General features: G+C 34.7%; 1 pseudogene; it reads right to left on the minus strand.

The window, feature by feature from the left end:
- Positions 1 to 20,836, minus strand: part of LOC139854248 (uncharacterized) — a 126,892-nt pseudogene extending 106,056 nt beyond the window's left edge.
- Between the last annotated feature and the right edge of the window lie 4,049 nt (positions 20,837 to 24,885).

A 24,885-nucleotide genomic window follows, 5' to 3' on the forward strand; every position in this document is an offset into this window, starting at 1 on the left:
ACCTTCCCACATGGTCTTGTAAGGTCATTTGTCAGCCGCCGACGCGTGTCCTTTTCTGTTCAACTTTGTCTTTGACTTCTGTTGAATAGTACAATTGATGTAGACCACTCGGGAAACTACTATGCTTATAATGGAGCATAGCTGTCTTGTGTAGTAATCTGCATTCCAGCTGTGCTGGTTCTTCATTGCTGAGACACTTGATATTCTTGAGCTGCTGAGTACACATCCTGTGCTGATTGAAGAACACTGTCTACCTTGTGCTGGTATACTGAGCAGCAAACTAAACACTCGACACAGCAATATTTGTTGTCTATACATAAACAAACTTGTGCTGACTGCACATAACATTTTAGTGCAAATAAATTACAGTTTTGTCATAATTAAATCCTTAATTATTTTGGGGACTCAACAGATACATTTGAAAGTTTTCGAAAAATTATAATTTATATAGATATGTTGTGAAATGAAGCATTTTAGACCTCGTAATGCTTATGAAATTAGTTGAAAGCTGAAAGTGTAGCTTGTGGATAGGTGGGTCAAGTATCAAAATGGGTTACAGTGAATTTTGAAAATTGTAGGGCTAATCAGTTTTATATCCTTCTTGTCACTCAAACAACATTAAGTTTCTGTTTTTCCAACGCTAAGAAAGATTTGCTATAAAAATTAGCATAAAAAATATCAATAATTGATAAAAATTGAGAATAAATATACATGTACTAGAATAAATATAAGTATACTTTCTTATAATAAATAGAAGTTTTCTGTTTTGAACAGCAATTTGAGATCGTGCAGGGGAACTAAACCACTCACGCAATCATCTCTCGCAGTTGCATAATCCGCCTCAAATGCTGCTCTAAAAGAAACGTAGACCAATCTGAGGACATGGCAAATTGTTTTCTTTCTTAACGAACTATAATATTTTCCATTTTTTTTACTTTTTGTGTGTGTATATTTACCCTCTGTAGATCGCAAAACGCAATACGCATTCCTTGCGTGTAGCCTTGTAATCATCAATTCGATTTATTAGTAATAATTTCGTAAAATTGATCGATCAAACACAAAATTATAAATCTTAATCTCATTAGGCATTACTCAATCATTTAGTTGTACATTTACGGGCCAAATTGCACGTATCTAAGCATTCACAAATTTGGATTTTTAAATTTTTCATGACTTAGATTGAACAATTTGGAATAGTTTATGGATGAATTACTTGAACTCCACTACATGAACTTATTTTTGTATGGATATAGTGAACTGGAATCAAATTCAAATTCATGTATTAATTCACTGTTGAATTTTATTTTACGCGGGTTGAAGATGAAGATCGGTTTTTTAAAATTATATCGCATTCGATACTCACGTGTTGAATTTAAGTTTGATATGTTCAAGAAATGGGCTCAGTTTGTATTCGCGTTTGTATTCTCGATACATAGAGGTTGATGTCAAGTTTATAGTTTCGGTGGATGATCAAGCATATTCTTACAGGGGCATAGGGGGATAAGAATACGCTCGAGTGCAATAGTGTAGTTTTTCAAATTCAACGGCATTAAGCTCGGTACGATTAATCTAGTCGAGAAAATAATCTCGGAAGGGAGGTTAAAGGATTTTCCACCTGCTGATGGACGGCGCCGGTCGTTAGTGAGGGAAAAAACTCTACGAGGAGCCATAGGTAAAAATCATATTGTAGATTGTGTGTTCTAATCATAAAGACGATCATAAGGAAGCAAATGTTAGGCGCAAGAATGATAACCGTACGCCATGACAAGGTGCCATTGATGTAGGTTTTTACCCATATTTATAGATGAGAATTAGGGTATAGGCGACTTGGGGACCAAGTCAACGTACAAGCCCTAATTGAAAAACCCTACATCGCAAAGTCCCAGGAGTTCGGTATGATATTTTTGTCAAGTATTATATTGAACTCCTCAATATGTTGCGTAAAAACAAGTTCACAAAAACATGCGCAAATAGCTATGCGTAAATCGGTGGGCACCTACGCGAAGCCGAAGGTAAAAACCCTAGTGTAGATTGCGTGTTTAGATCATAGAGATGATCGTAAGGAAGCCGCATGCCATGGAGGAGGTGCCCTTGATATATGTTTTCAACCCATGTTTATAGATGAGAATTAGTGTTTAGGTAACTTGTGAGCCAAATTAATGTACAAGCCCCACTTCAAAAATCCTACACATCAGTGGATATCTAATTAGTGGATTTTTTTTTTTTTTTAACGACACTCATCATTTGCACACACACTCGTTCGGGAGGAAACTCGAATCGCATTACAGGAACTCGATCCTTTAATCATCCCGAGGGACAGGCGGACCGGATTTAAATCCTGAATCGATCCAGGAGAAAACCCCCCTTTGATTATGGAATGCGATATTTGTTAATAGTTTCAAATGATTATCGCATTAGCGGATTAACTTGATTATGGAATTTGATATTGAAGGTAAAGAGCATCAAATGCGATGCATTTGAAGTTATCACACCTTGATTTTATATAAAAATCGTTGAGATAATTTTGTCGAATACCTGAAGTAGAAGGTAAATTTGCATGTTGCTACAGCTCTTTCGAGTCATGGTTAAAAGTTAGCTAGATCAAACTAGCTTATAGGGCAACACATAAAACGCTTGCGTACTACGTGATGTGTTTGTGTGCTTGTTAATTGCATCTTATTTCGAGTCATAGTGAAAAGTTGATGAAATTGAACCAGTTTATAGGTTAACACACAAATGCGAGTCGATCCTTGAGCATTACGTTTGCATGTAGTGAGGTGAATTTGTAACTTTTCGGGAAAAAAACGAAACGTTACGACTCGTTAAAAAATATAAATCTAATAATTTAATTTTCATATAAAAATATAAATGTTGTACGAAAAAATAATAAAGCATGGGGAATCCACTGTCAAAAAATCCGACGCGGAGAGCATAGCATGTCTGACGCATGATGTTTGACTTGGAGCGAAAGCCCACCAACCACAAACTCAATCCTAGCCGTCCATATGCTTATGCTGAATCAGCACGCTTTCTTTTTAGTCCCCGCCAACAAAGGACCTCGTGGCACATGATCAGTGCACCCTCATTTTATCAGATACTTCTAGTTTTTGTTATCCTTAAACATTATCGATTATTTTATATGATGATTAGTTTGGCTACCCATAAAAATCAATTAGTAGTTTATGTTATGATTCAGATTATCAGGTTTCTGGTTTATATACAACTAGCCCGGAGCGGCCCGCGCGTTGCGGCGGGGGCTTTCGGGCTGCATATTCATATTTAGCGTAGCGTTGTGTATTTACAGATGGGAACACGGTCCATGTGTTAAGCGCCGTTTTAGATGTCGTTGTGTTAAGCGTTTTTTAAAAAGTATCCGTTTCGAACGTAGTTAGTCTTGTTTTGTTCAATAAATTTTTTCGAGTGCAACGGTGCTGTCGGAAAATTTAACTCGCGGCGAGCAGAAAGATACGGGTTGTCGTTGTGTTAAGCGTTTTTTAAATAGTGTCCGTTTCGAACGTGGTTAGTTTCGTTTTGTTCATAAAATTATTTCGAGTTTGACGCTGCCGTTGAAAAAATTTAACTCGTGGCGAGCGGTAAGATACGGGTTGTCGTTGTATTTAGCGTTTTTTTTAAAAATTGTCCGTTTCGCGTATAGTTAGTCTCGTTGGGTTCGTAAGATTTTTTGTAATTGAACGGTGGTCTCGAAAAAATTTAACTCGTACCGAGCGAGAAGATAGAGCCCGTTATAAATTCGGGTGGAATTAGTGTCTTTTATTTTAATAAAATTATATTTTTACACTTTTAACCCCTGAGAAAATGTAAACTTAAGGGGTCTTTGTGTAAATATAACCGAAGTTGATGGACCGTTTGTAATGTGAACGCAAACTCAAAACTAAAATCCGGTATAACTAAAACTACAACAATTGCTACCACTTTTAGTATATAAGGGTTAAACCATTGCCACCACATTTAGTATATAAGGGTTAATAATAATAATAATAATATATGTATAATATGTATAATTGTAACGTGTACATTAGTTTTGATGATTATCAATTGAAAAAACAAACAAGAATTTAATTAATGTTATGTGTTTGTTGTTATAAATTAATGTATTTTATTATATTTATGGTTCCGGTACACCATTTTATATCTAGGGTTCTAGTGCAACTAATATGTCTTTTCAGTCACCGGCATCTCGCCAGTGATCCGATGAAGCTTTACCGCTTTGTTTCCTTCTTCCAATCTCACCTTTATGTATGAACTTCTCTGATCGTTTAAGGCTTTTCCGATGGGTTGGTCCTCTTGGACGGCAGTCACAGGAGGCGATAGTCTTGGATTTTCTATACTCCGACGAGTGCGTTTTGGGCAGGGTTAACTTGGATCCGTTTTTGTAGACGTGGTTTTCTTCGGTGGTTTTTATTTCGGTAGAGATCTCCACGATTCCGATTTGTTCATCGTTGCAGGCGGCGAGTTTCTGTTGGAAACTCTGCAGCGATTTCAGGTTATTTCGTGGTTACCTTTTGCTTCCTTTTCATTAGATCTCTGCTAAGTTCCTGAATTGAGGTTTGGACTCGAAGTTTTACCTCCGGTTGAACGGAGGTTTTTCATATTCTTTCAAAAACGCGTGTTTTTTTCTTTTGTTTGTCACCTGTGTTTTGTTGCTTCGTCCGGCGACCGACGGTGGTCTAAATATTTAGTCGGGTCCTTTCCGATTTTTTGTGCGCGGTGGTGAGCACCATCGTCACCTTTTTCTTTGTTCTTTCTTTCTGTCCATCCATGTTCCTAATCTTTCTCTATGCTTCGGTTTTGATTGTGGGTGGGAATATGGCTGAATTTTTTAGTAATCTGACTGGTTTCGGTCCTGGTCTTTTGTGTCGTCTGTGTTTCACGCCTTTTCTGCTTCTTTTGTTCTCGTTTCGAATGTTCCACCCTCTTCGTCATTTGTGCTTTTCGGGAAGTTTCGACGTTGTTTCCGACATAGCTGATTGGGCTAGGTTTTCAGGGGAGGTATCTCGGTAGTTTCTTGACTGTCCGTATATGGAGATTCATCGGGCTGTTGATTCTAGGGTGGACGTGTTGATGATGGGTGTTTCTAGGCTTTGGTTACCGGATTTTCTTTTCGTGATCTCGTGAAGGGGTTCTCGTTGGACGATTCTTGTGGCTTATGGACTTGAAGGGGTGGGATCGGTTGATTGAGAGTTTTCTAGAGGTCTCGCATTATGGGATACGGTTTGGTCCTAGATGTCTTTGATCTGATGATGCTTGATGTGTAAAATTGCGTCTATAATTTATAATGGAAAATACCGGTAAAAAGGATTACTACACACTAACGGGCAGTGTACCCGATCGTGCAATAGTACAAAGTTGGTAAATCCGTATTTGTTCCAAGGACAGTTAAACGTGAGAATTAAGATTGTAACTAATAAAAGTAAACTAAGTTAATCTAAGAAAATGGAAAGTACGAAATAGTTTTGTTGGTGGCTATTTAACGATTAGCCAAATCAAGGATAACTTTAAATAATTAACGAAGAAAAACAATATTTTTGGTATTTTTAAGCTTTAAAGCAAACAGACAAGTAAAAATAAAATAGTTGAAATCAAATAGGAGAACGAATGTTTGTCTAGACCTTTTACACCTAGTATTGGATGCATTTAGATAAGCCCCAGTTATTATCAAACTTATGTGAATTATCTAGTCGGTTCACCTGGAATTCCGCAGGCAAACACTTCAATTAAGATTACACGACACGGAATTTCCCGTAGCCTAAGACCTCCTAATTGTGACCAAATACCTCAACTGAGATAAAGACTCGAATTACAATTACACCAACTCTCGTTGCGTATAATTCACCCCTATTTCTCTAGCCTTTTGAATGCAACAGTCTCCGAGTAAGCAAACAATCAATTAAGACAAACCAATTGTAAATTTATGCATTAAATTGATGAACTCTCGTCCTATCAAACAAATACACAACCAATTGAATCGAAAAGTCTAGCTTTAATAAGAATCGTTCTTTAATTCAAACATCAAATCATCATTAATTAAAAGAATAACTGATAAGTAGCATTCAATACAAAGGTTTATAAGTCTAGACAAACATTAAATAACTTAGCCAATAACCATGGCAATAATAGAAATCAAAGTAATAAATAATAGAGTAAACATTGTATGATAAGTAAGAATCAACCTAACACAATGAATCTTGATTATTGCTTGAATTGATCCTTGATAGCGGAATGATTAGAGCGTTAGAGTAACCTTGAAATTCCCCAAAAGTGCCCAAAAATCGCCCTAAGAGCTGAAGAAAACGGCTGCCAAAAAGATAACCCCTCATGATAAAAACTGCTCCCTATTTATAAAATCTAATTTCTGGCCGACCTATTCCGCGTGGTGCGCAAATAAGTACGCGGCGCGCACATCTAAATAAAACACCCTGGAAATATTGATAAATCCCTGATCTGATTCGAAGTACATTTGCGCGGTGCGCATCCTTCCGCGCGGCGTGCACTTCCACATAAATTATGGTGCTCGAAAATTGAAAGCTCCTGATCTGTTTTGAAGTAGAACTGCGCGGTGCGCAGCCTGATGCGCGGCGCATACCTGAACACAGCAACTCTACTCCATTTTTACTTATAACTTGAATAAATCACAACCAAAATAACCCGATAACATAGAAACTGCTGTAAACGCGCCACAAACACCATAAATCAATCAAATAACACTTCTCGGCTCTCAAATCATAAACTTCCAAATAATCGCGAATAATAACTAGAACCGTATCCGAATGGACTAAAAATGACGGATATTACCATGATAAATATATGAGAAATGTGCAATATCAAATCACCCCACACTAGAGTCTTGTTTGTCCTCAAGCAAATCCGACTCAAAAATAATCTTCTACTAAATGAGAACGTCTTCATAAGTGTAAGTAGAACCAACGAACAGGAACCAAAAGAAAAACTAGCGTGGGTACGGTTTAAAGAGAACATATCAACAATGTGACTTCCACTTAATATCCCAAAATCTCCAACATCCCCAACAAAATATCGGCACAATAATAATAACTCGAACAAAGTGTACCCCATATGTAATCCAAATAAATGTAGAGAATCTCGAACTTGATAATGTCTTCAAATATATGAAACGTGGATACGAGTGGAAGCTATGAGGCGAGAAGGGTAAACCCTCGAACCAAAGAACCATACGAACCATACGGGCTACCCCGCGATTGGTCAAGCCAATGCCTCCCACAGTACCTAACATCGTGAGATGTCGGTAAGAAAATAATGTGCTTAGGAGGATACACATTATGAAATGTCCCGTTCTAATTGATTAAAAATGTTCCATATTAATTGATTTCGTTGCGAGGTTTTGACCTCTATATGAGACGTTTTTCAAAGACTGCATTCATTTTAAAACAAACCATAACCTTTATTTCATCAATAAAGGTTTAAAAAGCTTTACGTAGATTATCAAATAATGATAATCTAAAATATCCTGTTTACACATGACTATTACATAATGGTTTACAATACAAATATGTTACAACGAAATAAGTTTCTTGAATGCAGTTTTTACACAATATCATACAAGCATGGACTCCAAATCTTGTCCTTATTTAAGTATGCGACATCGGAAGCTCTTAATAATCACCTGAGAATAAACATGCTTAAAACGTCAACAAAAAATGTTGGTGAGGTATAGGTTTAACATATATATATCAAATCGTAACAATAGATCACAAGATTTCATATTTCAATATACATCCCATACATAGAGATAAAAATCATTCATATGGTGAACACCTGGTAACCGACATTAACAAGATGCATATATAAGAATATCCCCATCATTCCGGGATACTCTTCGGATATGATATAAATTTCGAAGTACTAAAGCATCCGGTACTTTGGATGGGGTTTGTTAGGCCCAATAGATCTATCTTTAGGATTCGCATCAATTAGGGTGTCTGTTCCCTAATTCTTAGATTACCAGACTTAATAAAAAGGGACATATTCGATTTCGATAATTCAACCATAGAATGTAGTTTCACATACTTGTGTCTATTTTGTAAATCATTTATAAAACTTGCATGTATTCTCATCCCAAAAATATTAGATTTTAAAAGTGGGACTATAACTCACTTTCACAGATTTTTACTTCGTCGGGAAGTAAGACTTGGCCACTGGTCAATTCACGAACCTATAACAAATATGTACATATATATCAAAGTATGTTCAAAATATATTTACAACACTTTTAATACATTTTGATGTTTTAAGTTTATTAAGTCAGCTGTCCTCGTTAGTAACCTACAACTAGTTGTCCACAGTTAGATGTACAGAAATAAATCGATATATATTATCTTGAATCAATCCACGACCCAGTGTATACACGTCTCAGGCTAGATCACAACTCAAAGTATATATATTTTTGGAATCAACCTCAACCCTGTATAGCTAACTCCAACATTACTGCATATAGAGTGTCTATGGTTGTTCCAAATAATATATATACATGGGTCGATATGATATGTCAAAACATTTGCATACGTGTCTTTGGTATCCCAAGATTACATAATATATTAGAATACATGTATAATACAATATAAGTTAGCTAGGATATGATTTGTATAGAATTGTTAATATTTCCCGTAGCTACAAAAATAAAAAAATATCCAATCTTGTTTTACCCATAACTTCTTCATTTTAAATCCGTTTTGAGTGAATCAAATTGCTATGGTTTCATATTGAACTCTATTTTATGAATCTAAATAGAAAAAGTATAGGTTTATAGTCAGAAATATAAGTTACAAGTCGTTTTTGTAAGAGGTAGTCATTTCAGTCGAAAGAACGACGTCTTGATGACCATTTTGAAAAACATACTTTCACTTTGAGTTTAACCGTGATTTTTGGATATAGTTTCATGTACATAAGAAAAATCATTTTCCCAGAAGAATAACTTTCAAATCAAAGTTTATCATAGTTTTTAATTATCAAACCTAAAACAGCCTGCGATGTTACTACGACGGCGTATGTCCAGTTTTACGGTGTTGTTCGTGTTTCCATGTTTTAAATCATTAAGTTAGCATATCATATAGATATAGAATATGTGTTTAGTTAATTTTAAAAGTCAAGTTAGAAGGATTAACTTTTGTTTGCGAACAAGTTTAGAATTAACTAAACTATGTTCTAGTGATTTCAAGTTTAAACCTTCGAATAAGATAGCTTTATATGTATGAATTGAATGATGTTATAATCATCATTACTACCTCAAGTTTTGTGGATAAACCTACTTGAAAAGAGATAAATGGATCTAGCTTCAAAGGATCTTAGATGGCTTGAAATTTCTTGAAGTAGAATCATGACACGAAAATAAGTTCAAGTAAGATTTCCACTCGAAATAAGATTGTTATAGTTATAGAAATTGAATCAAAGTTTGAATATGAGTATTACCTTATATTAGAAAGATATATTACTGTAAATAAGAAAGATTTATTGAGGTTGGATGATCACTCTACAAGATTGGAAGTAAGCTAGCAATCTTGGAAGTATTCTTGATTTTATGAAACTAGAACTTGTAGAATTTATGAAGAACACTTAGAACTTGAAGATAGAACTTGAGAGAGATCAATTAGATGAAGAAAATTGAAGAATGAAAGTGTTTGTAGGTGTTTTTGGTCGTTGGTGTATGGATTAGATATAAAGGATATGTAATTTTGTTTTCATGTAAATAAGTCATGAATGATTACTCATATTTTTGTAATTTTATGAGATATTTCATGCTAGTTGCAAAATGATGGTTCCCACATGTGTTAGGTGACTCACATGGGCTTCTAAGAGCTGATCATTGGAGTGTATATATCAATAGTACATACATCTAAAAGCTGTGTATTGTACGAGTACGAATACGGGTGCATACGAGTAGAATTGTTGATGAAACTGAACGAGGATGTAATTGTAAGCATTTTTGTTAAGTAGAAGTATTTTGATAAGTGTCTTGAAGTCTTTCAAAAGTGTATGAATACATATTAAAACACTACATGTATATACATTTTAACTTAGTCGTTAAGTCATCGTTAGTCGTTACATGTAAGTGTTGTTTTGAAACCTTTAGGTTAACGATCTTGTTAAATGTTGTTAACCCAATGTTTATAATATCAAATGATATTTTAAATTATTATATTATCATGATATTATGATGTATGAATATCTCTTAATATGATATATATACATTAAATGTCGTTACAACGATAATCGTTACATATATGTCTCGTTTCAAAATCATTAAGTTAGTAGTCTTGTTTTTACATATGTAGTTCATTGTTAATATACTTAATGATATGTTTACTTATCATAATATCATGTTAACTATATATATAACCATATATATGTCATCATATAGTTTTTACAAGTTTTAACGTTCGTGAATCACAGGTCAACTTGGGTGGTCAATTGTCTATATGAAACCTATTTCAATTAATCAAGTCTTAACAAATTTGATTGCTTAACATGTTGAAAACACTTAATCATGTAAATAACAATTTCATTTAATATATATATATAAACATGGAAAAGTTCGGGTCACTACAGTACCTACCCGTTAAATAAATTTCGTCCCGAAATTTTAAGCAGTTGGAGGTGTTGACGTATCTTCTAGAAATAAATACGGGTATTTCTTCTTCATCTGATCTTCTCGTTCCCAGGTGAACTCGAGTCCTCTACGAGCATTCCATTAAACCTTAACAATTGGTATCTTGTTTTGCTTAAGTCTTTTAACCTCACTATCCATTATTTCGACGGGTTCTTCGATGAATTGAAGTTTTTCGTTGATTTGGATTTCATCTAACGGAATAGTGAGATCTTCTTTAGCAAAACATTTCTTCAAATTTGAGACGTGGAAAGTGTTATGTACAGCCGCGAGTTTTTGAGGTAACTCAAGTCGGTAAGCTACTGGTCCGACACGATCAATAATCTTGAATGGTCCGATATACCTTGGATTTAATTTCCCTCGTTTACCAAATCGAACAACGCCTTTCCAAGGTGCAACTTTAAGCATGGCCATCTCTCCAATTTCAAATTCTATATCTTTTCTTTTAATGTCAGCGTAGCTCTTTTGTCGACTTTGGGCGGTTTTCAACCGTTGTTGAATTTAGATGATCTTCTCGGTAGTTTCTTGTATTATCTCTGGACCCATAATCTGTCTATCCCCCACTTCACTCCAACAAATCAGAGACCTGTACTTTCTACCATAAAGTGCTTCAAACGGCGCCATCTCAATGCTTGAATGGTAGCTGTTGTTGTAGGAAAATTATGCTAACTGTAGATGTCGATCCCAACTGTTTCCGAAATCAATAACACATGCTCGTAGCATGTCTTCAAGCATTTGTATCGTCCTTTCACTCTGCCCATTAGTTTATGGATGATAGGCAGTACTCATGTCTAGACAAGTTCCTAATGCTTGCTGTAATGTCTGCCAGAATCTTGAAATAAATCTGCCATCCCTATCAGAGATAATAGAGATTGGTATTCCATGTATGGAGACGACTTCCTTCAAATACAGTCGTGCTAACTTCTCCATCTTGTCATATTCTCTTATTGGCAGGAAGTGTGCTGATTTGGTGAGACGATCAACTATTACCCAAATAGTATCAAAACCACTTGCAGTCCTTGGCAATTTAGTGATGAAATCCATGGTAATGTTTTCCCATTTCCATTCCGGGATTTCGGGTTGTTGAAGTAGACCTGATGCTTTCTGATGCTCAGCTTTGACCTTAGAACACGTCAAACATTCTCCTACGTATTTAGCAACATCGGCTTTCATACCCGGCCACCAAAAATGTTTCTTGAGATCCTTGTACATCTTCCCCGTTCCAGAATGTATTGAGTATCTGGTTTTACGAGCTTCTCTAAGTACCATTTCTCTCATATCTCCAAATTTTGGTACCCAAATCCTTTCAGCCCTATACCGGGTTCCGTCTTCCCGAATATTAAGATGCTTCTCCGATCCTTTGGGTATTTCATCCTTTAAATTTCCTTCTTTTAAAACTCCTTGTTGCGCCTCCTTTATTTGAGTAGTAAGGTTATTGTGAATCATTATATTCAGAGATTTTACTCGAATGGGTTCTTGATGAAGTGCGAGGTGTATATAAAATAGCTTATATTTTACTAGGAAATACTATTAAATACGATACAATTTTACACAAGATATTTATTTATTTATAGAATGGATATACTTAAACCTTGCTACAACACTTATAGGCAGTGTACCTAATCGTACAGTAGTGTAGTTTTTAGTAAGTCCGGTTCGTTCCACAGGGAAATCTTTAAACAAAGCTCAACGCTATATTAGTTTACTTTTATAAAAATACAAATATATATATAAGTGATATTATTATTATAAAGGGGGGTTTTTACCGTTTAATGACCGGTTTGTCGATTTTAAAACTTTAGTCGCAGTTAAAACCTAATGTAAAATATAAAATAAATACAAGACTTAAATTAAAGCGTAAAGTAAATAACGATAATGAAATTGCGAATAAAAGTGCGATTAAATAAAATAACAATAAATAAAAGTGCGATAATTAGAAGTGCAATTAAATATAAAATAAAGGAAATTAAATATGAAATAAAAGAATTATGCTTATTTAAACTTCCGTAATCATGATGTTTGACGTGTTGATTTTAGTTTTATGCCCTTGGGTTAATTGTCCTTTGTCCTGGATTATTCAATATGTCCGTCTGGTTTTTGTCCATAACAGTCCATCAGTCATAAATATAAATTGCAAGTGTCCTTGTCAAATTATTATTATACCCGAAGATAAATATTCCAACTAATTGGGGATTCGAATTGTAACAAGGTTTTAATACTTTGTTTAATGAATACACCAGGTTATCGACTGCGTGTAAACCAAGGTTTTACTACTTTGTTAACAATTACACCAATTACCCTTGAATGTAATTTCACCCCTGTTTTAATTATTCTAGTGGCTATTAATCCATTCCCGTGTCCGGTTAAATGAACGATTATTCGTACATATAAATACCCCGCCCATCGTGTCCGATCGAGTTTATATGGTAATTTATAGGGACGCCCAATTGTAAATCTTTATATTAACATTAACAAACTTTCATTTAGTTAAACAAATATAAAGCCCATTAATAGCCCATAGTCTAGTTTCCACAAGTGTCGTTCTTTTGTCCAAACCCCAATTATGGTACAAAGCCCAATTACCCAATTTTAGTAATTAGCCCAACATCATGATTACTTCGTTTTAAATAAGCATAATAATAACTTAGCTACGAGACATTAATATAAAAAGGTTGAACATAACTTACAATGATTAAAAATAGCGTAGCGTTACACGGACAGAATTTCGACTTACACCCTTACAACATTCGCTAACATACCCTTATTATTAGAATTATAATTAAAATTAAAATATAAATTATAAATATAAATATATTACGTATATATTGAGAGAGAGATTGAGAAAATAAGATGATAATTTTGATCAGAATTCGGGTTGCTTTATAGCCAGGGTTGAAAATTGGGGCTCCGCGACTCGCGGCAAAATGGCCTTAAAACTCCGCGAGTCGCGGAGAGGTATTTACAGTTCACACCCTTAGAGTTTCTGGCTGCCGACGGTTTTTAATATATATATATAATATATATATAATTAATATAATTAATTATATATTATATTATATTTATATACATAGTTAACTTGTAATTTTTAGTCCGTTGCGTCGAGCGTTAAGAGTTGACTCTGGTCCCGGTTCCGGATTTTCGAACGTCCTCGCGTACAATTTAATATTTTGTACTTTGCGTTTTGAATCTTGTACTCTTGTGATTTCGAGACGTTTCTTATCAATAATTGGAACCTTTTTGATTGTCTTTTGTTCTTTTGAGCTTTTTGGTCGTTTGCGTCTTCAATTCGTCGAATCTGTCTTTTGTCTTCACCTTTTATTATTTAAACGAATATCACTTGTAAATAGAACAATTGCAACTAAAAGCTTGTCTTTCTTGAGGAATAATGCTATGAAATATATGTTCGTTTTTAGCATTATCAAATATTCCCACACTTGAGCGTTGCTTGTCCTCAAGCAATATCGTCTTGAAATACTAGAATCACTTCTTTATTCTTCACACTTTGTACATCAGTGATTTCTATATGGCGGTATAAACAATGGTAGTAACGATATGGTTTACAGTCCCACATGACTATAAAAATTTAGATCCATTAAGGAAATTGGATCTTTATGAAAACATTTGATCTTTTGAAATCTAGTTTTTACCCTAGATAAGTTTTCCGGAATAACCCTTTACCGGTGTTTGCAAAATATTTTTGTGGGTTTGGTGGGTTTCAGATTTGAAAATTTTAGCTCAAAACTTGCGGTTTTGTGTCACCCACTTGCTAACCTTGTATTTGGAAAGCAACACGTCCAGTTTACTTGTTCCGTATATTACCTATCGGCAAACTACCGTCCGGTTGTAAAGGAAAGCGTTGAACAAGCAACTGTTAAGGCAATGTCCCGTGACATGCTTTTGATTATGGTCTATAACGTGTCGGACGCAATTACTATCCTTGGTAGGAGCAATAGTAAAGCTCATCCTTATAATTTTTTCGGTCTGGCACAAGGTCATGTCTTTGACCACTATGCAACCACCGTTCTTACGGTTGATACCCGATTTAGTTCAGGTGACCTAATGAATTCCAGGTGAATTCCTAGGATTCTACGTTCAATGGTAATGAACGCATTGAAAATAGGGTTTTCAGAAAACAAATCGGTTTGTATTTTTGATCAAAATATTTTCTCGTTTAAGCTCGAGTTTAGATATCATTGAATTCCATGAGTTTGAATTCTCAATCTTTAAGGTCAATCTCTAGGATTGAGTAATATCAGTCTTAAAAGCTGATTTTTAATCTTTAAGGAGATTATCCTTTCTGGGGATCTGATTCATTAGTCTTATCCAGCTAATTTGCACGGTGCCTCCCCATTGTACGAGATAAATCCTTCTCATGGTTAGGATAAATCTGACCACTTGGCGACCCTGTTTGATGCTGAGGTCCGTGGATTTCCTGCTGATTTTAGTGATGACTTTTCTAGATTTTTCGTCAACCTACAGCTGGTCTGGACGACAACTTCATGACCTAAATCAAGAAGCGCGTGTCTTTTTCGGAAGACTTTACTTCCTTTTAATGATGGAATTGATTCATCGTGTAGATCCATCTCTTCTTTTCTTTCATCGGGTAAAACAGTTTAGTTTAGTCCAAAGCAAAAGTATTTTCAGTTATTTGTTACAAATATATGTGGCATATGTTTAAAATAACTTGGTAAATTTTCCCACACTTGGCTTTTTATTTTTCTTTTTATCGTCCTCTATTCCATTTTAAATGAATTTTAACATTTTAGTTTGTTTCTCAATTTATGTCCTTTCCGAGGTAACAATAATTTCGGTGTTAAAACCTAGTTTTATCGTTCATAAATATGTATAAACATGATTTTGAATTCATTTATTTGAAAATTTTGAAAAATTTTACTAGAATTGGGTAGTCAGTATATAAGACTAGGGCTGTTCTTTTTTTTTTCAGAGAGCACTAGATTCTAATACAACTACTGCTTTACTAGTATTTTAATGGTAACCAAGTGTTTAATATAAAATTTTTTAAAATCCGAAAGAATTTAACCCCTTCCCACACTTAAGATCTTACAATGCCCTCATTTGCAAGAAATCAGTAACAATTTAAATTAATGAGGGTGATTTGTGTGAAAATGATTAAATTTTTACCAAAGTTTCCAAATATATTGGCGTTTGTTTGCTGAATGATAAATGGTGCACATCATTTGTTCATTCCGTCTTGTTGTTATTTCACATATATTTTGCATCTTGTCGTCAAAATTAGTTGCTTTTGCTGAACTTAATGCCAGTCTTTGAAAATGCGTTGTTTTACCCTGTTGTGTACATAAGATAAACTGCAAACATATATACATATTTTTGAAGTTTGGTATATTACCCCACATTCAAAAATTATTAAAATCTAAGAATAAAAGTTAGATAATTATAAAAATGATTACAATATTAACAAAAGTATTAAACATATCAATAATTACAAATTATAAAATAAAAATAAAAATAAGTAAACTAAGGATGATATTGGTACCAATAGGGGTTCCACGCATAACCATAAGTGCTATAGAATGCTTCGGCAGGGTCATACGTAGGATATGGTGGCTGCATCTCTATCGACCAAGGAGGGAAGACGGGTTTCGGTGTAGGAATATAGTTTCTACCTATATGTTGGCAATGCGCTATGATCTGGTTCTGATGAACTTGCCAATCTTCAAATGCTCTCTGTCTAGCATTTTCGTATTCCTGAGAAGCTATAAACCTATGCATTTCTTGCATCTCATTCCCCCCTCCTACATTACCTTGTTCCTGGTTTCTCTCTACCTGTGGATGTCTACCATTGTATCGTACTGCGGCGTTATTTCGCCGCTTCAAAACTTTAGCACCATGGTATACATTTAAACCTATAGTGTCGCGGGGTTCCGGCTCTTCTACTAATAATCCCCCCCGACTTATATCCACACCGAGATATTCACCAATCAAAGTAATAAAAATACCACCTCCTATTATGCTATGTGGACGCATCCCTCGAACCATAGCTGATAAATAATAACCCACACAATATGGTATACTTACAGCGCTGTGTGGGTCTCGAATACACATATGGTAAAACAAATCTTGTTCATTTACCTTTTCTTTGTTTTTACCCCTTTGTGTAATCGAATTAGCTAAAAACCTATGTATCACTCTTAATTCGGCTCTATCTATATCCAAATAAGAGTAGTTTCCCCCTTTAAAACGGTGATGGCTTGTCATTTGACTCCACACACCGTGTGTATCAAAATTTTCATCTATTTTCCTACCGTTTAGTATCAATCCTCTACAATCGGCAGACGCTAATTCCTCAGGCGTGTATATACGTAAAGCCTGAGCCATGTCCAGTAAAGACATGTGGCGCATCGAACCGCCTAATAAAAATCTAATAAAAGAACGATCGGTTAAACTAGCTACCCGATCATTCAACTCTATACTACATAACAACTCTTCACACCATACTTTATACACAGGTCTGCGTATGGTGAATAAACATATCCAGTCATTAAAAGAAGAATTACCATACCTCTGTACCAGTAATTCCCTAATTGGCCCGGCCAATTCTACAGCTTCCAAGGGTCCCCATTCTATGACCCTCGGTACCTCAACAACCTTGGAATGAAGAGTATGCAAACCCCGTTGATATTTTGGATAATCTATCCAAAGTCTGTCAAATCGCAGGTTCGGGTGCAACTGTTCCAAGTGCATATCTGAAAAGGTCATGACTGGATGAGGTACATCCTGCTTGTAGTAGTTATCTACCTCCTGTTGTTCCAAGTTCTCAGCAGGAGCATGACGGGCTTGGGATGAAGATTCACCCCTTTCATTCTGCAAAACACATCAAACACAAATTTTGTGCATCCAAATATGCATTAGTGTCAGCAAAATCATCAATCAAAATAATTACAATGACATTATCAATTTATATCAAACTTAAGCTTATTTTCACATTTTTATCAAATCTACACTTTTTCAAATAAGCATATACGAAAATTTTCGCCAAGTTCATAAGCATTCAACTCAAATAACATGTCAAAATAATCATTACTAGCAAATAAACAAGTCTCAAATGGCATTATCTTTCAAAAATCAAGTTCATGAATTTTGGACTTGAAAAAGTCCACTTTAATTCTCAAAATCATGTTTAGGCTCAAAGTTTGGATCATTTAACTACCTAGACATGTTACACTACTCAATTTAGCAACAATTCATGACAAAAATCGGCCATAACCTGTTTATATCAAAAAGCCCCAAATTGCTCAAGAACACAAACCCTAGATTATTCAAAATTTGAAGTTTAAGGCTTCTAATCATGTTAAACAGCATCAATCTAGGTTATACAAGCATAATACATAAACAATTTAAGTCTAATTACACTAAAAAGCATCAAAATCAAATTGGGTAAAAATTAGCTCAAGAACACTAAAATTCGAATTAAATGGTGTTTAGGTGTAGAAATTTACCGTTTTTCTTGAGTAGTTCCTAGATATCATCCTTCTCAATATGATTTTAGCAAAAAATTTGGTGATTAACGGTTAAAAATTGAGATTTTTGGAGTGTTTTTGGGTGTATTTTCGGGTTCTTTTTCGAGCTGTATTTGGGTGTTTTTGTGTGGGGGAGGTAAACTGATCGAGCAGCTCTTTTATTTTTTTTCTGGGTTTTGGACCCTCAGCGAGTCGCGGAGGTTTTGTACTGAAAACTCCGCGAGTCGCGGAGTTTACCCTTTTTTTTTTTTTTTTTTTTTTTTTTTTTTAACTTATAAAATAATTAAGAAATTAATTTTTAAAATTTTGTTTCCCTTGTTATTTAGGACGAGGTCGTTTCGGATCGATGTCCTAGTCCGTCCTTCGACAAAATTTTAAAATTTGTCTTTTTGTAGCGATTGTTTTAAAAGCTAAGATTTTTGGGTTTTTTAATGTTTTTGGCATACTTTAAATCAATAAGATTAAAAATAATGATAATAAAAGTTCTCGTCCCTCCCTCGGGTAAAGCAATTTCGGTTCAAAGACCTAGTCTTCAACTTACGACGAATTTTAAAAATCATATTCTTAACTTAATGAGATAAAGTAAATTTTTGTTTTTAAATTCACACAACATAAATATAAAATTCAAAATTAATATTAAAAATTCACACCAAACTCAAAATTTAAAATGCATAAAATTAAAATTCATATTTTAAAAATTAAAAATTCACACCAAACTTAATTTAAAAATTCATATTATAAATTCACACCAAACTTATATTAATTTTTCAAATATTTACAATTTTAAAAATATTGTTTTTACAAAGTTTACAATATTAATTTAAGATTTAAATATTAATTTTAAATATGGTAAAAATAAAATTAAAAATCTTTTTGTATTTTTATCTCACTTTAATCAATCAAATATTATCAAAAATATGCGCCCCTCTTTTCGGTAAAGTAATTTCGGTTCCAAGACCTAATTTGACTCATGACGAATTTTTGAAATATTTTGGGTTGATTGATTAAAGATATTTATACCTTAAGAATAAACGTTAAATTTCGCAGTGATGTAATAAATTTTTGAACGATATCAATAATTTCGGTCGCCAAACCTAATTTTATTCAATACCAATTTAATACTTTTTAGCGAACAAATTAGCGTTTATTATCAAAAGGTTAAAAATAAAAATAAAAATAAAAACTGTACAGACATACCTGTGAAATAGATTTCTTAGTTATATGATCTATTATATTCATAAGATAATCGGTTTAATTGGTCTTCCATGGCTGCATAGGCGTAACCTCGAGCATTCATTGTCTTTTCTTCTAAACATATGAACGGTCCGTCTCTGCATAAAGTAACAAATTCGGTATTTGAATAGGTTTGATTATTTGAACATTTACCTCCATGTGACCATTTTCCACATTTGTGACATTTTTCTAGGTGTCGTGCTCTTCTTTTCGCTGCGGATTTTGATTTTCCTTTACCAAATTGTAACTTATTATCTTCGCATCTGGATCCTTTTCTAACTCCGTCCATTCTTTCTCTGATTACTGATACTAATTCACTCGGTAGTATGTCATTATTTCTTTTAGTGATCAAAGCGTGTAGCATTAGACCATGGTTTAGTTCACAGGCAGTCTTCATTTCGTAAAAACCTAAAAAAATAAAAATTCAGAATGGGGGGAGAAGGCTAGTTCTTTAAGGTCTGCTAGGGAAAGACCATACGTGTTCCATTTTCGAGAACTACACGAAAACAGACAATCTAACTCTAACAGAAATACATATTATCCTTTACAGACTTGATTCTCCCCACACTTAGTTAGCTGTGGTGTCGAAATTGTGATTAACTTCGTTGTCGACTTCCATCGGACCATGTATGTAATGTTTAACTCTGTGACCATTAACTTTAAATTCAATCCCATTTGAATTTATTAATTCTATCGTTCTGTATGGGAAAACTCTTTTGACTATGAATGGTCCAGACCATCTTGATTTCAATTTTCCAGGAAATAGCTTGAATCGTGAATTGAAAAGAAGAACTCTGTCTCCTTCTTTAAATTCTTTTGAACTTCTGATTCTTTTATCATGCCATTTCTTCGTTCTTTCTTTATAGATTAACGAATTTTCGTATGCTTCATGTCTTAATTCTTCTAATTCGTTTAGTTGACTTAATCGTAGACGTCCGGCTTCATGTAAATCAAGATTACATGTCTTCAAAGCCCAAAATGCTTTGTGTTCAATTTCTACTGGAAGATGACATGCTTTTCCATACACAAGTCTAAAAGGTGTGGTTCCAATTGGAGTTTTGTAGGCTGTTCTAAAAGCCCAGAGTGCATCCTCCAATTTAATGGACCATTCCTTCGGATTTGATCCTACGGTTTTCTCTAGAATACGTTTTAAAGCTCGGTTGGTATTTTCAACTTGTCCACTTGTTTGTGGATGATATGCGGTGGAGATTTTATGAGTTACTCCATATCTTTTAAGAACTTTCTCAAGTTGATTATTACAGAAATGAGTACCCCGATCACTTATTAAAGCTTTCGGTGTTCCAAACCTTGCAAAAAGACGTTTCAAAAAGTTGACTACAACTCGTGCATCGTTAGTTGGGAGGGCTTGTGCTTCCGCCCATTTAGATACATAATCAATGGCTACGAGTATATATAGATTATTATGAGATTTTGGAAATGGACCCATAAAGTCAATACCCCAAATGTCAAATACTTCACATACTTGGATGACATTTTGTGGCATTTCATCACGTTGACTTATTTTTCCGGCCCTTTGACATGCATCACAGGATTTGCAAAGAAGGTGTGCGTCTTTGTAAATTGTAGGCCAATAGAATCCAGCTTCATAAACTTTTCTTGCTGTTAGTTGAGGCCCATAATGCCCTCCTGTTGGTCCTGTGTGACAATGGTTTAAAATTTTACTAGCTTCATCTCCAAATACACATCGGCGTATTATTCCATCGGGACAACTTTTAAACAGATGTGGATCTTCCCAGAAATAGTGTTTTATATCACTGAAGAATTTCTTTCGTCTTTGGTACGATAATCCTTTTTCAAGGAATCCACAAACTAAGTAGTTTGCATAGTCTGCAAACCATGGGATTTCTTTATAATCTATCTTCAATAGATATTCATCAGGAAAGTTGTCTTGTATGGCCGATTCATTCAGAACTTCTAATTCGGGATTTTCAAGACGAGAAAGATGATCAGCGGCGAGATTTTCTGCTCCTTTTTTATCTCGGATTTCAATATCAAACTCTTGTAAGAGTAAGATCCAACGGATTAATCTTGGTTTAGCATCTTGTTTTGAAAATAGGTATCTAAGAGCAGAATGGTCGGTATAGACCACCGTTTTTGCTAGAACGAGATATGATCGAAATTTGTCAAAAGCAAAGACAATAGCAAGGAGTTCTTTTTCAGTAGTTGTATAGTTCGTTTGTGCTCCTTGTAATGTCTTACTAGCATAATATATAGGTTGAAATCGTTTTTCAATCCTTTGTCCTAAAACGGCTCCCATTGCAAAATCACTTGCATCGCACATTAGTTCAAATGGTAGATTCCAATTTGGTGTTATCATGATCGGTGCATTAGTGAGTTTTTCTTTAAGAATATTAAAAGATTTGATACATTCATCTGAAAAGATGAATGGCGCATCCTTTTCTAGGAGTTTATTCATAGGAGTGGCAATTTTAGAAAAATCTTTTATGAAACGTCGGTAAAAACCGGCATGCCCTAGAAAACTCCTAACTCCTCTAACATTTGTGGGATGTGGAAGTTTAGCAATTACATCTACTTTAGCTCTATCCACTTCAATTCCTTCTTTTGAAATTTTATGTCCAAGAACGATGCCTTCTTTAACCATGAAATGGCATTTCTCCCAATTAAGTACTAGATTTGATTTTTCGCATCTAATTAGCATTCGTTCCAGATTAACTAGACATGATTTAAATGTATCACCGAAGACTGAAAAGTCATCCATGAATACTTCCATGCATTCTTCTATCATGTCATGAAAAATCGCCATCATACACCTTTGAAAGGTTGCAGGGGCATTACAAAGTCCAAATGGCATTCTTTTGTAAGCAAAAGTACCATAAGGGCACGTGAATGTGGTTTTCTCTTGGTCCTCGGGTGCTATTGGAATTTGAAAATATCCGGAAAATCCATCTAGAAAACAATAGTAACTATTTCCGGCTAATCTTTCCAACATTTGATCTATGAAAGGTAAGGGAAAGTGATCTTTTCTGGTGGCGTCATTTAATTTTCTATAATCAATACATACACGCCATCCTGTTACAGTCCTAGTAGGAATAAGCTCATTTTTCTCATTTGTAATGACAGTCATGCCACCCTTCTTAGGTACGCATTGAACTGGGCTTACCCATGGACTATCAGAAATTGGATATATCAAACCTGCATCTAGCAGTTTAATAATCTCTTTCTTAACTACATCTTGCATATTAGGATTTAGTCTTCGTTGGCGTTGCACATACGTTTTATGACCTTCTTCCATAAGGATTTTATGTGTGCAATACGAAGGACTTATTCCTTTAATATCATGAATCTTCCATGCAATGGCTGGTTTATGAGCTTTCAACACAGAAATGAGTTGTGATTTCTCATTTTCAGTAAGAGAAGACGATATTATTACATGTAATTCAGATTCACCATGTAAATAAGCGTATTCCAAATGGTTTGGAAGTGGCTTTAACTCTAATTTCGGAGGTTCTTCTATCGATGATTTATATCGGTATCTGTCTTTTTCTTTTAGCATTTGAACTTCTTCTGTTGTTGGTTCATATTCATTAGCTATAAGTGTAGCTAACATTTCAGCTTCATCAATTGGTTCATTACCTTCTCCTAAAGAACATTCTCCTGTTCCTTGTAATTCTGGAAATTCTTCTAATAATTCTGCATGTGCATCTATAGTTTGAATATAATAACATGTATCATCTGCAGATTGTGGTTGTTGCATGGCTCTATCCACTGAAAAGGTAACACTCTCATCCTCTATACTTAGGGTCAGTTTCTTACCGAACACGTCTATCATTGCTTTAGCCGTGTTTAAGAATGGTCTTCCTAATATGAGAGGAACTTGAGAATCTTCTTCCATGTCCAAAACAACAAAATCTACTGGAAATACTAAAGTACCAACTTTAACTAGCATGTTCTCCATTATCCCTCTAGGATATTTTATTGATCTATCGGCTAGTTGTATGCTTATTCTGGTTGGTTTCAATTCTCCAAGGTCTAGTTTAGCGTATAGTGAATACGGCATTAGATTTATACTAGCACCTAAGTCTGCCAATGCTTCTATTGAACTAAGACTACCCAGAAAACATGGAATTGTGAAACTTCCTGGATCAGATAGTTTTTCTGGTATCTTATTCAACAGCACTGCTGAACAATTAGCATTCATAGTAACAGCCGAGAGTTCTTCCATTTTCTTTCTATTTGTGATCAGATCTTTCAAGAATTTAGCATATCTAGGCATTCCTGAAATCACATCAATGAAAGGAAGATTTATATTTATCTGTTTAAACATATCCAAGAATTTGGATTGCTCGGCTTCTAGTTTTTCTTTCTTCATTTTACTCGGGTAAGGAAGTGGTGGTTGGTATGGTTTAACATAAGGTTTATCCTTAACTGTGTTATCTTCATTAACCTTTTCAACTACCGGTTCTTTTTCCTTATCTTGATCAGGTTGTGGTTCTTGTGGAGTAGGAATAGTTTCATCAGAAGTTACAGGTATTTCAGGTGGTTTAAGTGTTGTACCACTTCTTGTGGTAATAGCTTTAGCTGTTTCATTCCGGGGGTTAGTATTTGTATCACTAGGTAAACTTCCCGGTTTTCTTTCACCTATTAACCTTGCTAGGTTACTTACTTCTTGTTCCAGATTTTGAATAGAAGCTTGTTGATTTCTAAATGCTTGAGCATTTTGTTCATTTGTTTGTTTTTGAGATGTGAAAAACTGCGTTTGAGTTTCAACTAGCTTTGTCATCATATCTTCTAAATTCGGCTTTTTATCATCGGTTTGTTGTGGTGGTTTGTTTTGAAAATTCGGTCTTTGCTGATTGTAAGTATTATTGGATACTTGTTGATTGCTAGGACCTTGTTGGTTGTTGTATGGAATATTTCGGTTATAATTCTGGTTTTGATTGTAAATTGGTCTTGGCGGTTGATAATTATTCTGATAATTATTTCCAGGCCTTTGGTTTATGTATGAAATATTCTCTCTTTGTTCCATTGTTAATTCAATACTGAGACAATCTTTTGTCAAATGTGGTCCTCCACACTGCTCACAACTAATTCGTATTGAGTGAATATCCTTAGTCATCTTTTCCATTCGTCTCTCCACAGCATCTATCTTTGCGGAAATGGAATCTAAGTCATGGCTAGAATCGGCTCTAGCTGCTTTAGATGATCTAATGATATCTTTTTCTTGGTGCCACTCATGTGAGTGGGAAGCAGTATTATCAATAATTTTGTAAGCATCAGTTTCGGTTTTCTTCATAATAGAACCACCAGCTGCTATATCTATGTCTTTTCTTGTAGTGATGTCGCATCCTTGGTAGAATATTTGTACTATTTGACAGGTGTCTAAACCATGTTGCGGACATCCTCTTAATAACTTTCCATATCTTGTCCACGCCTCATATAGAGTTTCATTTGGTTTCTGTGTGAACGTAACAATTTCTGCTTGAAGTCTTACGGCTTTAGATGCAGGAAAGAATT

The sequence above is a fragment of the Rutidosis leptorrhynchoides genome, chromosome 6, assembly GCF_046630445.1.
Source record: "Rutidosis leptorrhynchoides isolate AG116_Rl617_1_P2 chromosome 6, CSIRO_AGI_Rlap_v1, whole genome shotgun sequence".
Classification (NCBI taxonomy): domain Eukaryota; kingdom Viridiplantae; phylum Streptophyta; class Magnoliopsida; order Asterales; family Asteraceae; genus Rutidosis; species Rutidosis leptorrhynchoides.